The sequence below is a fragment of the Lissotriton vulgaris genome, chromosome 11, assembly GCF_964263255.1.
Source record: "Lissotriton vulgaris chromosome 11, aLisVul1.2, whole genome shotgun sequence".
Lineage (NCBI taxonomy): Eukaryota > Metazoa > Chordata > Amphibia > Caudata > Salamandridae > Lissotriton > Lissotriton vulgaris.
In genome coordinates, this window is record NC_141699.1 from 534,417,912 (window position 1) to 534,432,543 (window position 14,632).

Consider the following 14,632-nt stretch of genomic DNA (forward strand, 5'->3'; position numbering starts at 1 on the left):
TGAACGCCGTAGCCTTAACCATATTGCTTCAGTCTTGACAATCAATATTCATGCAGAAGACCACACTAAAAGGTGCTGAGAGCAGTCAGAAGCTATGAACTTCATTAAGGTAAAGCAAAATGATAAAGTGAGAGTTTCCCTCACCATGACAAATGGTAAATCAAGCTGAAAGCTGCTGAACTTTTTTTTTTGGGGGGTTTCAGCAACTCCGAGAAAGTTTCTTCTGCAGCACTCCCTCTGCTGGTCATTCAATATATTCTGCAAATGGGAAAGTCCACTGTTAGTCTATTAACAGAACTTGAATATTTCCAAAGTAACACAATACAACAACAAACACATTTTCATAAAGAGTTAATAATCAGTATAATGGCAGGTATAATATTGTAAAATCCCACAGCTCAAAAGAATTCAAATCTCAATTTTTTTCAAACTATCACACTTCTCTCAATCCTAAGACTCATTTGCTACAGCTCTCTACACAACTCTACCACCTATGTTAGAATGTAGATACAAAAAGACCTAATTGCTACCCAAGTGACAGCATAATCTGCCCACTTGAATTATTTTAGGCTATGGTATGCCTATAACTATTAAGTGATCTGATACGTTTATGGAGGAAGGTTTATGCTGCGGTTACTGGTAATGATCAAAACGATGAACAACAGATTCTACCATCTTCCTTCTTGCACATCCATATCAGTTAACAGATAGAGCACTTGAGAATATTATGATCACCCATACCTTAAACAAATGAATACATCTCAAATAATGCACATGTATCTTCCATCTACCCATCTTTGCCTTCAGCTGGGAGTCCTGACTAGCCTGCTACCCATTTCAGTAACATGATAAATGTGTCCTATTGCATGCCCTCATGTCAGATGACATCCTGCTGTAGCTTTATGATGTCAGGGCACCTCTTGATGAGTAGCCATGGATGACAATTAGACAGAGCAATGAGGCATTAGCAATTCCGCACTAGGTAACCATCTGTAATTATGACTGCAAGGCAAGTGGAATGTGTAATGGGAAAGCACTCTGCAACAATGAAAGCATTGAGCTCCCCTTTTGAAAAGGGTGGCAGAGGTACAAGAACACAGAATATACTAAAGACAATCCTTCTTGACTATAAGAGTCCCATATATAGAGTTGAGGGAGGAGGGTTAAAATAGCTTCCCTCCATGTGAAACTAAGGCAATTGCTCTAAAACAAGATACCTCATTCTAGCCTCAAACACACCAATTTCTTCTGATGACATATTGCTAGCACAAGTATCTAAAGTAGGATTGTCAGCCTTGTAGACAGTAAACATATTTGATAAGCTATCATGATGCCCGTAGCCTTAACCATATTGCTTCAGTCTTGACAATCAATATTCATGCAGAAGACCACACTAAAAGGTGCTGAGAGGAGTCAGAAGCTATGAACTTCATTAAGGTAAAGCAAAATGATAAAGTGAGAGTTTCCCTCACCATGACAAATGGTAAATCAAGCTGAAAGCTGCTGAACTTTTTTTTTTGGGAGGTGTCAGCAACTCCGAGAAAGTTTCTTCTGCAGCACTCCCTCTGCTGGTCATTCAATATATTCTGCAAATGGGAAAGTCCACTGTTAGTCTATTAACAGAACTTGAATATTTCCAAAGTAATACAATACGACAACAAACACATTTTGATAAAGAGTTAATAAGCAGTATAATGGCAGCTATAATATTGTAAAATCCCACAGCTCAAAAAGAATTCAAATCTCACATTTTTTTCAAACTATCACACTTCTCTCAATCCTAAGACTCATTTGCTACAGCTCTCTACACAACTCTGCCACCTATATTAGAATGCAGATACAAAATACCTCATTGCTAGCCAAGTGACAGCATAATCTGCCCACTTGAATTATTTTAGGCTATGGTATGCCTATAACTATTAAGTGATCTGATACGTTTATGGAGGAAGGTTTATGCTGCGGTTACTGGTAATGATCAAAACGATGAACAACAGATTCTACCATCTTCCTTCTTGCACATCCATATCAGTTAACAGATAGAGCACTTGAGAATATTATGATCACCCATACCTTAAACAAATGAATACATCTCAAATAATGCATATGTATCTTCCATCTACCCATCTTTGCCTTCAGCTGGGAGTCCTGACTAGCCTGCTACCCATTTCAGTAACATGATAAATGTGTCCTATTGCATGCCCTCATGTCAGATGACATCCTGCTGTAGCTTTATGATGTCAGGGCACCTCTTGATGAGTAGCCATGGATGACAATTACACAGAGCAATGAGGCATTAGCAATTCGGCACTAGGTAACCATCTATAATTATGACTGCAAGGCAAGTGGAATGTGTAATGGGAAAGAACTCTGCAACAATGAAAGCATTGAGCTCCCCTTTTGAAAAGGGTGGCAGAGGTACAAGAACACAGAATATACTAAAGACAATCCTTCTTGACTATAAGAGTCCCATATATAGAGTTGAGGGAGGAGGGTTAAAATAGCTTCCCTCCATGTGAAACTAAGGCAATTGCTCTAAAACAAGATACCTCATTCTAGCCTCAAACACACCAATTTCTTCTGATGACATATTGCTAGCACAAGTATCTAAAGTAGGATTGTCAGCCTGGTAGACAGTAAACATCTTTGATAAGCTATCATGATGCCCGTAGCCTTAACCATATTGCTTCAGTCTTGACAATCAATATTCATGCAGAAGACCACACTAAAAGGTGCTGAGAGCAGTCAGAAGCTATGAACTTCATTAAGGTAAAGCAAAATGATAAAGTGAGAGTTTCCCTCACCATGACAAATGGTAAATCAAGCTGAAAGCTGCTGAACTTTTTTTTTTGGGGTGTCAGCAACTCCGAGAAAGTTTCTTCTGCAGCACTCCCTCTGCTGGTCATTCAATATATTCTGCAAATGGGAAAGTCCACTGTTAGTCTATTAACAGAACTTGAATATTTCCAAAGTAATACAATACAACAACAAACACATTTTGATAAAGAGTTAATAATCAGTATAATGGCAGGTATAATATTGTAAAATCCCACAGCTCAAAAAGAATTCAAATCTCACATTTTTTCAAACTATCACACTTCTCTCAATCCTAAGACTCATTTGCTACAGCTCTCTACACCACTCTGCCACCTATATTAGAATGCAGATACAAAAGACCTCATTGCTAGCCAAGTGACAGCATAATCTGCCCACTTGAATTATTTTAGGCTATGGTATGCCTATAACTATTAAGTGATCTGATACGTTTATGGAGGAAGGTTTCTGCTGCAGTTACTGGTAATGATCAAAACGATGAACAACAGATTCTACCATCTTCCTTCTTGCACATCCATATCAGTTAACATATAGAGCACTTGAGAATATTATGATCACCCATACCTTAAACAAATGAATACATCTCAAATAATGCACATGTATCTTCCATCTACCCATCTTTGCCTTCAGCTGGGAGTCCTGACTAGCCTGCTACCCATTTCAGTAACATGATAAATGTGTCCTATTGCATGCCCTCGTGTCAGATGACATCCTGCTGTAGCTTTATGATGTCAGGGCACCTCTTGATGAGTAGCCATGGATGACAATTACACAGAGCAATTAGGCATTAGCAATTCCGCACTAGGTAACTATCTGTAATTATGACTGCAAGGCAAGTGGAATGTGTAATGGGAAAGAACTCTGCAACAATGAAAGCATTGAGCTCCCCTTTTGAAAAGGGTGGCAGAGGTACAAGAACACAGAATATACTAAAGACAATCCTTCTCGACTATAAGAGTCCCATATATAGAGTGGAGGGAGGAGGGTTAAAATAGCTTCCCTCCATGTGAAACTAAGGCAATAGCTCTTAAACAAGATACCTCATTCTAGCCTCAAACACACCAATTTCCTCTGATGACATATTGCTAGTACAAGTATCTAAAGTAGGATTGTCAGCCTTGTAGACAGTAAACATCTTTGATAAGCTATCATGATGCCCGTAGCCTTAACCATATTGCTTCAGTCTTGACAATCAATATTCATGCAGAAGACCACACTAAAAGGTGCTGAGAGCAGTCAGAAGCTATGAACTTCATTAAGGTAAAGCAAAATGATAAAGTGAGAGTTTCCCTCACCATGACAAATGGTAAATCAAGCTGAAAGCTGCTGAACTTTTTTTTTTGGGGTGTCAGCAACTCCGAGAAAGTTTCTTCTGCAGCACTCCCTCTGCTGGTCATTCAATATATTCTGCAAATGGGAAAGTCCACTGTTAGTCTATTAACAGAACTTGAATATTTCCAAAGTAATACAATACAACAACAAACACATTTTGATAAAGAGTTAATAATCAGTATAATGGCAGGTATAATATTGTAAAATCCCACAGCTCAAAAAGAATTCAAATCTCACATTTTTCCAAACTATCACACTTCTCTCAATCCTAAGACTCATTTGCTACAGCTCTCTACACCACTCTGCCACCTATATTAGAATGCAGATACAAAAAACCTCATTGCTAGCCAAGTGACAGCATAATCTGCCCACTTGAATTATTTTAGGCTATGGTATGCCTATAACTATTAAGTGATCTGATACGTTTATGGAGGAAGGTTTCTGCTGCAGTTACTGGTAATGATCAAAACGATGAACAACAGATTCTACCATCTTCCTTCTTGCACATCCATATCATTTAACATATAGAGCACTTGAGAATATTATGATCACCCATACCTTAAACAAATGAATACATCTCAAATAATGCACAAGTATCTTCCATCTACCCATGTTTGCCTTCAGCTGGGAGTCCTGACTAGCCTGCTACCCATTTCAGTAACATGATAAATGGGTCCTATTGCATGCCCTCATGTCAGATGACATCCTGCTGTAGCTTTATGATGTCAGGGCACCTCTTGATGAGTAGCCATGGATGACAATTACACAGAGCAATTAGGCATTAGCAATTCCGCACTAGGTAACTATCTGTAATTATGACTGCAAGGCAAGTGGAATGTGTAATGGGAATGAACTCTGCAACAATGAAAGCATTGAGCTCCCCTTTTGAAAAGTGTGGCAGAGGTACAAGAACACAGAATATACTAAAGACAATCCTTCTCGACTATAAGAGTCCCATATATAGAGTGGAGGGAGGAGGGTTAAAATAGCTTCCCTCCATGTGAAACTAAGGCAATTGCTCTAAAACAAGATACCTCATTCTAGCCTCAAACACACCAATTTCTTCTGATGACATATTGATAGCACAAGTATCTAAAGTAGGATTGTCAGCCTTGTAGACAGTAAACATATTTGATAAACTATCATGATGAACGCCGTAGCCTTAACCATATTGCTTCAGTCTTGACAATCAATATTCATGCAGAAGACCACACTAAAAGGTGCTGAGAGCAGTCAGAAGCTATGAACTTCATTAAGGTAAAGCAAAATGATAAAGTGAGAGTTTCCCTCACCATGACAAATGGTAAATCAAGCTGAAAGCTGCTGAACTTTTTTTTTTGGGGGGTGTCAGCAACTCCGAGAAAGTTTCTTCTGCAGCACTCCCTCTGCTGGTCATTCAATATATTCTGCAAATGGGAAAGTCCACCGTTAGTCTATTAACAGAACTTGAATATTTCCAAAGTAATACAATACGACAACAAACACATTTTGATAAAGAGTTAATAAGCAGTATAATGGCAGCTATAATATTGTAAAATCCCACAGCTCAAAAAGAATTCAAATCTCACATTTTTTCAAACTATCACACTTCTCTCAATCCTAAGACTCATTTGCTACAGCTCTCTACACAACTCTGCCACCTATATTAGAATGCAGATACAAAATACCTCATTGCTAGCCAAGTGACAGCATAATCTGCCCACTTGAATTATTTTAGGCTATGGTATGCCTATAACTATTAAGTGATCTGATACGTTTATGGAGGAAGGTTTATGCTGCGGTTACTGGTAATGATCAAAACGATGAACAACAGATTCTACCATCTTCCTTCTTGCACATCCATATCAGTTAACATATAGAGCACTTGAGAATATTATGATCACCCATACCTTAAACAAATGAATACATCTCAAATAATGCACATGTATCTTCCATCTACGCCTTCAGCTGGGAGTCCTGACTAGCCTGCTACCCATTTCAGTAACATGATAAATGTGTCCTATTGCATGCCCTCATGTCAGATGACATCCTGCTGTAGCTTTATGATGTCAGGGCACCTCTTGATGAGTAGCCATGGATGACAATTACACAGAGCAATGAGGCATTAGCAATTCCGCACTAGGCAACTATCTGTAATTATGACTGCAAGGCAAGTGGAATGTGTAATGGGAAAGAACTCTGCAACAATGAAAGCATTGAGCTCCCCTTTTGAAAAGGGTGGCAGAGGTACAAGAACACAGAATATACTAAAGACAATCCTTCTCGACTATAAGAGTCCCATATATAGAGTTGAGGGAGGAGGGTTAAAATAGCTTCCCTCCATGTGAAACTAAGGCAATTGCTCTAAAACAAGATACCTCATTCTAGCCTCAAACACACCAATTTCCTCTGATGACATATTGCTAGCACAAGTATCTAAAGTAGGATTGTCAGCCTTGTAGACAGTAAACATCTTTGATAAGCTATCATGATGCCCGTAGCCTTAACCATATTGCTTCAGTCTTGACAATCCATATTCATGCAGAAGACCACACTAAAAGGTGCTGAGAGTAGCCAGAAGCTATGAACTTCATTAAGGTAAAGCAAAATGATAAAGTGAGAGTTTCCCTCACCATGACAAATGGTAAATCAAGCTGAAAGCTGCTGAACTTTTTTTTTTGGGGGGTGTCAGCAACTCCGAGAAAGTTTCTTCTACAGCACTCCCTCTGCTGGTCATTCAATATATTCTGCAAATGGGAAAGTCCACTGTTAGTCTATTAACAGAACTTGAATATTTCCAAAGTAACACAATACAACAACAAACACATTTTCAAAAAGAGTTAATAATCAGTATAATGGCAGGTATAATATTGTAAAATCCCACAGCTCAAAAGAATTCAAATCTCAAATTTTTTCAAACTATCACACTTCTCTCAATCCTAAGACTCATTTGCTACAGCTCTCTACACAACTCTACCACCTATGTTAGAATGTAGATACAAAAAGACCTAATTGCTAGCCAAGTGACAGCATAATCTGCCCACTTGAATTATTTTAGGCTATGGTATGCCTATAACTATTAAGTGATCTGATACGTTTATGGAGGAAGGTTTATGCTGCGGTTACTGGTAATGATCAAAACGATGAACAACAGATTCTACCATCTTCCTTCTTGCACATCCATATCAGTTAACAGATAGAGCACTTGAGAATATTATGATCACCCATACCTTAAACAAATGAATACATCTCAAATAATGCACATGTATCTTCCATCTACCCATCTTTGCCTTCAGCTGGGAGTCCTGACTAGCCTGCTACCCATTTCAGTAACATGATAAATGTGTCCTATTGCATGCCCTCATGTCAGATGACATCCTGCTGTAGCTTTATGATGTCAGGGCACCTCTTGATGAGTAGCCATGGATGACAATTACACAGAGCAATGAGGCATTAGCAATTCCGCACTAGGTAACTATCTGTAATTATGACTGCAAGGCAAGTGGAATGTGTAATGGGAAAGAACTCTGCAACAATGAAAGCATTGAGCTCCCCTTTGAAAAGGGTGGCAGAGGTACAAGAACACAGAATATACTAAAGACAATCCTTCTCGACTATAAGAGTCCCATATATAGAGTTGAGGGAGGAGGGTTAAAATAGCTTCCCTCCATGTGAAACTAAGGCAATTGCTCTAAAACAAGATACCTCATTCTAGCCTCAAACACACCAATTTCTTCTGATGACATATTGCTAGCACAAGTATCTAAAGTAGGATTGTCAGCCTTGTAGACAGTAAACATCTTTGATAAGCTATCAGGATGCCTGTAGCCTTAACCATATTGCTTCAGTCTTGACAATCCATATTCATGCAGAAGACCACACTAAAAGGTGCTGAGAGTAGCCAGAAGCTATGAACTTCATTAAGGTAAAGCAAAATGATAAAGTGAGAGTTTCCCTCACCATGACAAATGGTAAATCAAGCTGAAAGCTGCTGAACTTTTTTTTTTGGGGGGTGTCAGCAACTCCGAGAAAGTTTCTTCTACAGCACTCCCTCTGCTGGTCATTCAATATATTCTGCAAATGGGAAAGTCCACTGTTAGTCTATTAACAGAACTTGAATATTTCCAAAGTAATACAATACAACAACAAACACATTTTGATAAGGAGTTAATAATCAGTATAATGGCAGGTATAATATTGTAAAATCCCACAGCTCAAAAGAATTCAAATCTCAAATTTTTTTAAACTATCACACTTCTCTCAATCCTAAGACTCATTTGCTACAGCTCTCTACACAACTCTACCACCTATGTTAGAATGTAGATACAAAAAGACCTAATTGCTAGCCAAGTGACAGCATAATCTGCCCACTTGAATTATTTTAGGCTATGGTATGCCTATAACTATTAAGTGATCTGATACGTTTATGGAGGAAGGTTTATGCTGCGGTTACTGGTAATGATCAAAACGATGAACAACAGATTCTACCATCTTCCTTCTTGCACATCCCTATCAGTTAACATATAGAGCACTTGAGAATATTATGATCACCCATACCTTAAACAAATGAATACATCTCAAATAATGCACATGTATCTTCCATCTACGCCTTCAGCTGGGAGTCCTGACTAGCCTGCTACCCATTTCAGTAACATGATAAATGTGTCCTATTGCATGCCCTCATGTCAGATGACATCCTGCTGTAGCTTTATGATGTCAGGGCACCTCTTGATGAGTAGCCATGGATGACAATTACACAGAGCAATGAGGCATTAGCAATTCCGCACTAGGCAACTATCTGCAATTATGACTGCAAGGCAAGTGGAATGTGTAATGGGAAAGAACTCTGCAACAATGAAAGCATTGAGCTCCCCTTTTGAAAAGGGTGGCAGAGGTACAAGAACACAGAATATACTAAAGACAATCCTTCTCGACTATAAGAGTCCCATATATAGAGTTGAGGGAGGAGGGTTAAAATAGCTTCCCTCCATGTGAAACTAAGGCAATTGCTCTAAAACAAGATACCTCATTCTAGCCTCAAACACACCAATTTCCTCTGATGACATATTGCTAGCACAAGTATCTAAAGTAGGATTGTCAGCCTTGTAGACAGTAAACATCTTTGATAAGCTATCATGATGCCCGTAGCCTTAACCATATTGCTTCAGTCTTGACAATCCATATTCATGCAGAAGACCACACTAAAAGGTGCTGAGAGTAGCCAGAAGCTATGAACTTCATTAAGGTAAAGCAAAATGATAAAGTGAGAGTTTCCCTCACCATGACAAATGGTAAATCAAGCTGAAAGCTGCTGAACTTTTTTTTTTGGGGGGTGTCAGCAACTCCGAGAAAGTTTCTTCTACAGCACTCCCTCTGCTGGTCATTCAATATATTCTGCAAATGGGAAAGTCCACTGTTAGTCTATTAACAGAACTTGAATATTTCCAAAGTAACACAATACAACAACAAACACATTTTGATAAAGAGTTAATAATCAGTATAATGGCAGGTATAATATTGTAAAATCCCACAGCTCAAAAGAATTCAAATCTCAAATTTTTTCAAACTATCACACTTCTCTCAATCCTAAGACTCATTTGCTACAGCTCTCTACACAACTCTGCCACCTGTATTAGAATGCAGATACAAAAGACCTCATTGCTAGCCAAGTGACAGCATAATCTGCCCACTTGAATTATTTTAGGCTATGGTATGCCTATAACTATTAAGTGATCTGATACGTTTATGGAGGAAGGTTTATGCTGCGGTTACTGGTAATGATCAAAACGATGAACAACAGATTCTACCATCTTCCTTCTTGCACATCCATATCAGTTAACATATAGAGCACCTGAGAATATTATGATCACCCATACCTTAAACAAATGAATACATCTCAAATAATGCACATGTATCTTCCATCTACGCCTTCAGCTGGGAGTCCTGACTAGCCTGCTACCCATTTCAGTAACATGATAAATGTGTCCTATTGCATGCCCTCATGTCAGATGACATCCTGCTGTAGCTTTATGATGTCAGGGCACCTCTTGATGAGTAGCCATGGATGACAATTACACAGAGCAATGAGGCATTAGCAATTCCGCACTAGGCAACTATCTGCAATTATGACTGCAAGGCAAGTGGAATGTGTAATGGGAAAGAACTCTGCAACAATGAAAGCATTGAGCTCCCCTTTTGAAAAGGGTGGCAGAGGTACAAGAACACAGAATATACTAAAGACAATCCTTCTTGACTATAAGAGTCCCATATATAGAGTTGAGGGAGGAGGGTTAAAATAGCTTCCCTCCATGTGAAACTAAGGCAATTGCTCTAAAACAAGATACCTCATTCTAGCCTCAAACACACCAATTTCCTCTGATGACATATTGCTAGCACAAGTATCTAAAGTAGGATTGTCAGCCTTGTAGACAGTAAACATCTTTGATAAGCTATCATGATGCCCGTAGCCTTAACCATATTGCTTCAGTCTTGACAATCCATATTCATGCAGAAGACCACACTAAAAGGTGCTGAGAGTAGCCAGAAGCTATGAACTTCATTAAGGTAAAGCAAAATGATAAAGTGAGAGTTTCCCTCACCATGACAAATGGTAAATCAAGCTGAAAGCTGCTGAACTTTTTTTTTTGGGGGGTGTCAGCAACTCCGAGAAAGTTTCTTCTACAGCACTCCCTCTGCTGGTCATTCAATATATTCTGCAAATGGGAAAGTCCACTGTTAGTCTATTAACAGAACTTGAATATTTCCAAAGTAATACAACACAACAACAAACACATTTTCATAAAGAGTTAATAATCAGTATAATGGCAGGTATAATATTGTAAAATCCCACAGCTCAAAAGAATTCAAATCTCAAATTTTTTCAAACTATCACACTTCTCTCAATCCTAAGACTCATTTGCTACAGCTCTCTACACAACTCTACCACCTATGTTAGAATGTAGATACAAAAAGACCTAATTGCTAGCCAAGTGACAGCATAATCTGCCCACTTGAATTATTTTAGGCTATGGTATGCCTATAACTATTAAGTGATCTGATACGTTTATGGAGGAAGGTTTATGCTGCGGTTACTGGTAATGATCAAAACGATGAACAACAGATTCTACCATCTTCCTTCTTGCACATCCATATCAGTTAACAGATAGAGCACTTGAGAATATTATGATCACCCATACCTTAAACAAATGAATACATCTCAAATAATGCACATGTATCTTCCATCTACCCATCTTTGCCTTCAGCTGGGAGTCCTGACTAGCCTGCTACCCATTTCAGTAACATGATAAATGTGTCCTATTGCATGCCCTCATGTCAGATGACATCCTGCTGTAGCTTTATGATGTCAGGGCACCTCTTGATGAGTAGCCATGGATGACAATTACACAGAGCAATGAGGCATTAGCAATTCGGCACTAGGTAACTATCTGTAATTATGACTGCAAGGCAAGTGGAATGTGTAATGGGAAAGAACTCTGCAACAATGAAAGCATTGAGCTCCCCTTTTGAAAAGGGTGGCAGAGGTACAAGAACACAGAATATACTAAAGACAATCCTTCTCGACTATAAGAGTCCCATATATAGAGTTGAGGGAGGAGGGTTAAAATAGCTTCCCTCCATGTGAAACTAAGGCAATTGCTCTAAAACAAGATACCTCATTCTAGCCTCAAACACACCAATTTCCTATGATGACATATTGCTAGCACAAGTATCTAAAGTAGGATTGTCAGCCTTGTAGACAGTAAACATATTTGATAAGCTATCATGATGCCCGTAGCCTTAACCATATTGCTTCAGTCTTGACAATCAATATTCATGCAGAAGACCACACTAAAAGGTGCTAAGAGCAGTCAGAAGCTATGAACTTCATTAAGGTAAAGCAAAATGATAAAGTGAGAGTTTCCCTCACCATGACAAATGGTAAATCAAGCTGAAAGCTGCTGAACCTTTTTTTTTGGGAGGTGTCAGCAACTCCGAGAAAGTTTCTTCTGCAGCACTCCCTCTGCTGGTCATTCAATATATTCTGCAAATGGGAAAGTCCACTGTTAGTCTATTAACAGAACTTGAATATTTCCAAAGTAATACAATACAACAACAAACACATTTTGATAAGGAGTTAATAATCAGTATAATGGCAGGTATAATATTGTAAAATCCCACAGCTCAAAAGAATTCAAATCTCAAATTTTTTCAAACTATCACACTTCTCTCAATCCTAAGACTCATTTGCTACAGCTCTCTACACAACTCTACCACCTATGTTAGAATGTAGATACAAAAAGACCTAATTGCTAGCCAAGTGACAGCATAATCTGCCCACTTGAATTATTTTAGGCTATGGTATGCCTTTTACTATTAAGTGATCTGATACGTTTATGGAGGAAGGTTTATGCTGCGGTTACTGGTAATGATCAAAACGATGAACAACAGATTCGACCATCTTCCTTCTTGCACATCCCTATCAGTTAACATATAGAGCACTTGAGAATATTATGATCACCCATACCTTAAACAAATGAATACATCTCAAATAATGCACATGTATCTTCCATCTACCCATCTTTGCCTTCAGCTGTGAGTCCTGACTAGCCTGCTACCCATTTCAGTAACATGATAAATGTGTCCTATTGCATGCCCTCATGTCAGATGACATCCTGCTGTAGCTTTATGATGTCAGGGCACCTCTTGATGAGTAGCCATGGATGACAATTACACAGAGCAATGAGGCATTAGCAATTCCGCACTAGGCAACTATCTGTAATTATGACTGCAAGGCAAGTGGAATGTGTAATGGGAAAGAACTCTGCAACAATGAAAGCATTGAGCTCCCCTTTTGAAAAGGGTGGCAGAAGTACAAGAACACAGAATATACTAAAGACAATCCTTCTCGACTATAAGAGTCCCATATATAGAGTTGAGGGAGGAGGGTTAAAATAGCTTCCCTCCATGTGAAACTAAGGCAATTGCTCTAAAACAAGATACCTCATTCTAGCCTCAAACACACCAATTTCCTCTGATGACATATTGCTAGCACAAGTATCTAAAGTAGGATTGTCAGCCTTGTAGACAGTAAACATCTTTGATAAGCTATCATGATGCCCGTAGCCTTAACCATATTGCTTCAGTCTTGACAATCCATATTCATGCAGAAGACCACACTAAAAGGTGCTGAGAGCAGTCAGAAGCTATGAACTTCATTAAGGTAAAGCAAAATGATAAAGTGAGAGTTTCCCTCACCATGACAAATGGTAAATCAAGCTGAAAGCTGCTGAACTTTTTTTTGGGGGTGTGTCAGCAACTCCGAGAAAGTTTCTTCTGCAGCACTCCCTCTGCTGGTCATTCAATATATTCTGCAAATGGGAAAGTCCACTGTTAGTCTATTAACAGAACTTGAATATTTCCAAAGTAATACAATACAACAACAAACACATTTTGATAAGGAGTTAATAATCAGTATAATGGCAGGTATAATATTGTAAAATCCCACAGCTCAAAAGAATTCAAATCTCAAATTTTTTCAAACTATCACACTTCTCTCAATCCTAAGACTCATTTGCTACAGCTCTCTACACAACTCTACCACCTATGTTAGAATGTAGATACAAAAAGACCTAATTGCTAGCCAAGTGACAGCATAATCTGCCCACTTGAATTATTTTAGGCTATGGTATGCCTTTTACTATTAAGTGATCTGATACGTTTATGGAGGAAGGTTTATGCTGCGGTTACTGGTAATGATCAAAACGATGAACAACAGATTCGACCATCTTCCTTCTTGCACATCCCTATCAGTTAACATATAGAGCACTTGAGAATATTATGATCACCCATACCTTAAACAAATGAATACATCTCAAATAATGCACATGTATCTTCCATCTACCCATCTTTGCCTTCAGCTGTGAGTCCTGACTAGCCTGCTACCCATTTCAGTAACATGATAAATGTGTCCTATTGCATGCCCTCATGTCAGATGACATCCTGCTGTAGCTTTATGATGTCAGGGCACCTCTTGATGAGTAGCCATGGATGACAATTACACAGAGCAATGAGGCATTAGCAATTCCGCACTAGGCAACTATCTGTAATTATGACTGCAAGGCAAGTGGAATGTGTAATGGGAAAGAACTCTGCAACAATGAAAGCATTGAGCTCCCCTTTTGAAAAGGGTGGCAGAAGTACAAGAACACAGAATATACTAAAGACAATCCTTCTCGACTATAAGAGTCCCATATATAGAGTTGAGGGAGGAGGGTTAAAATAGCTTCCCTCCATGTGAAACTAAGGCAATTGCTCTAAAACAAGATACCTCATTCTAGCCTCAAACACACCAATTTCCTCTGATGACATATTACTAGCACAAGTATCTAAAGTAGGATTGTCAGCCTTGTAGACAGTAAACATCTTTGATAAGCTATCATGATGCCCGTAGCCTTAACCATATTGCTTCAGTCTTGACAATCCATATTCA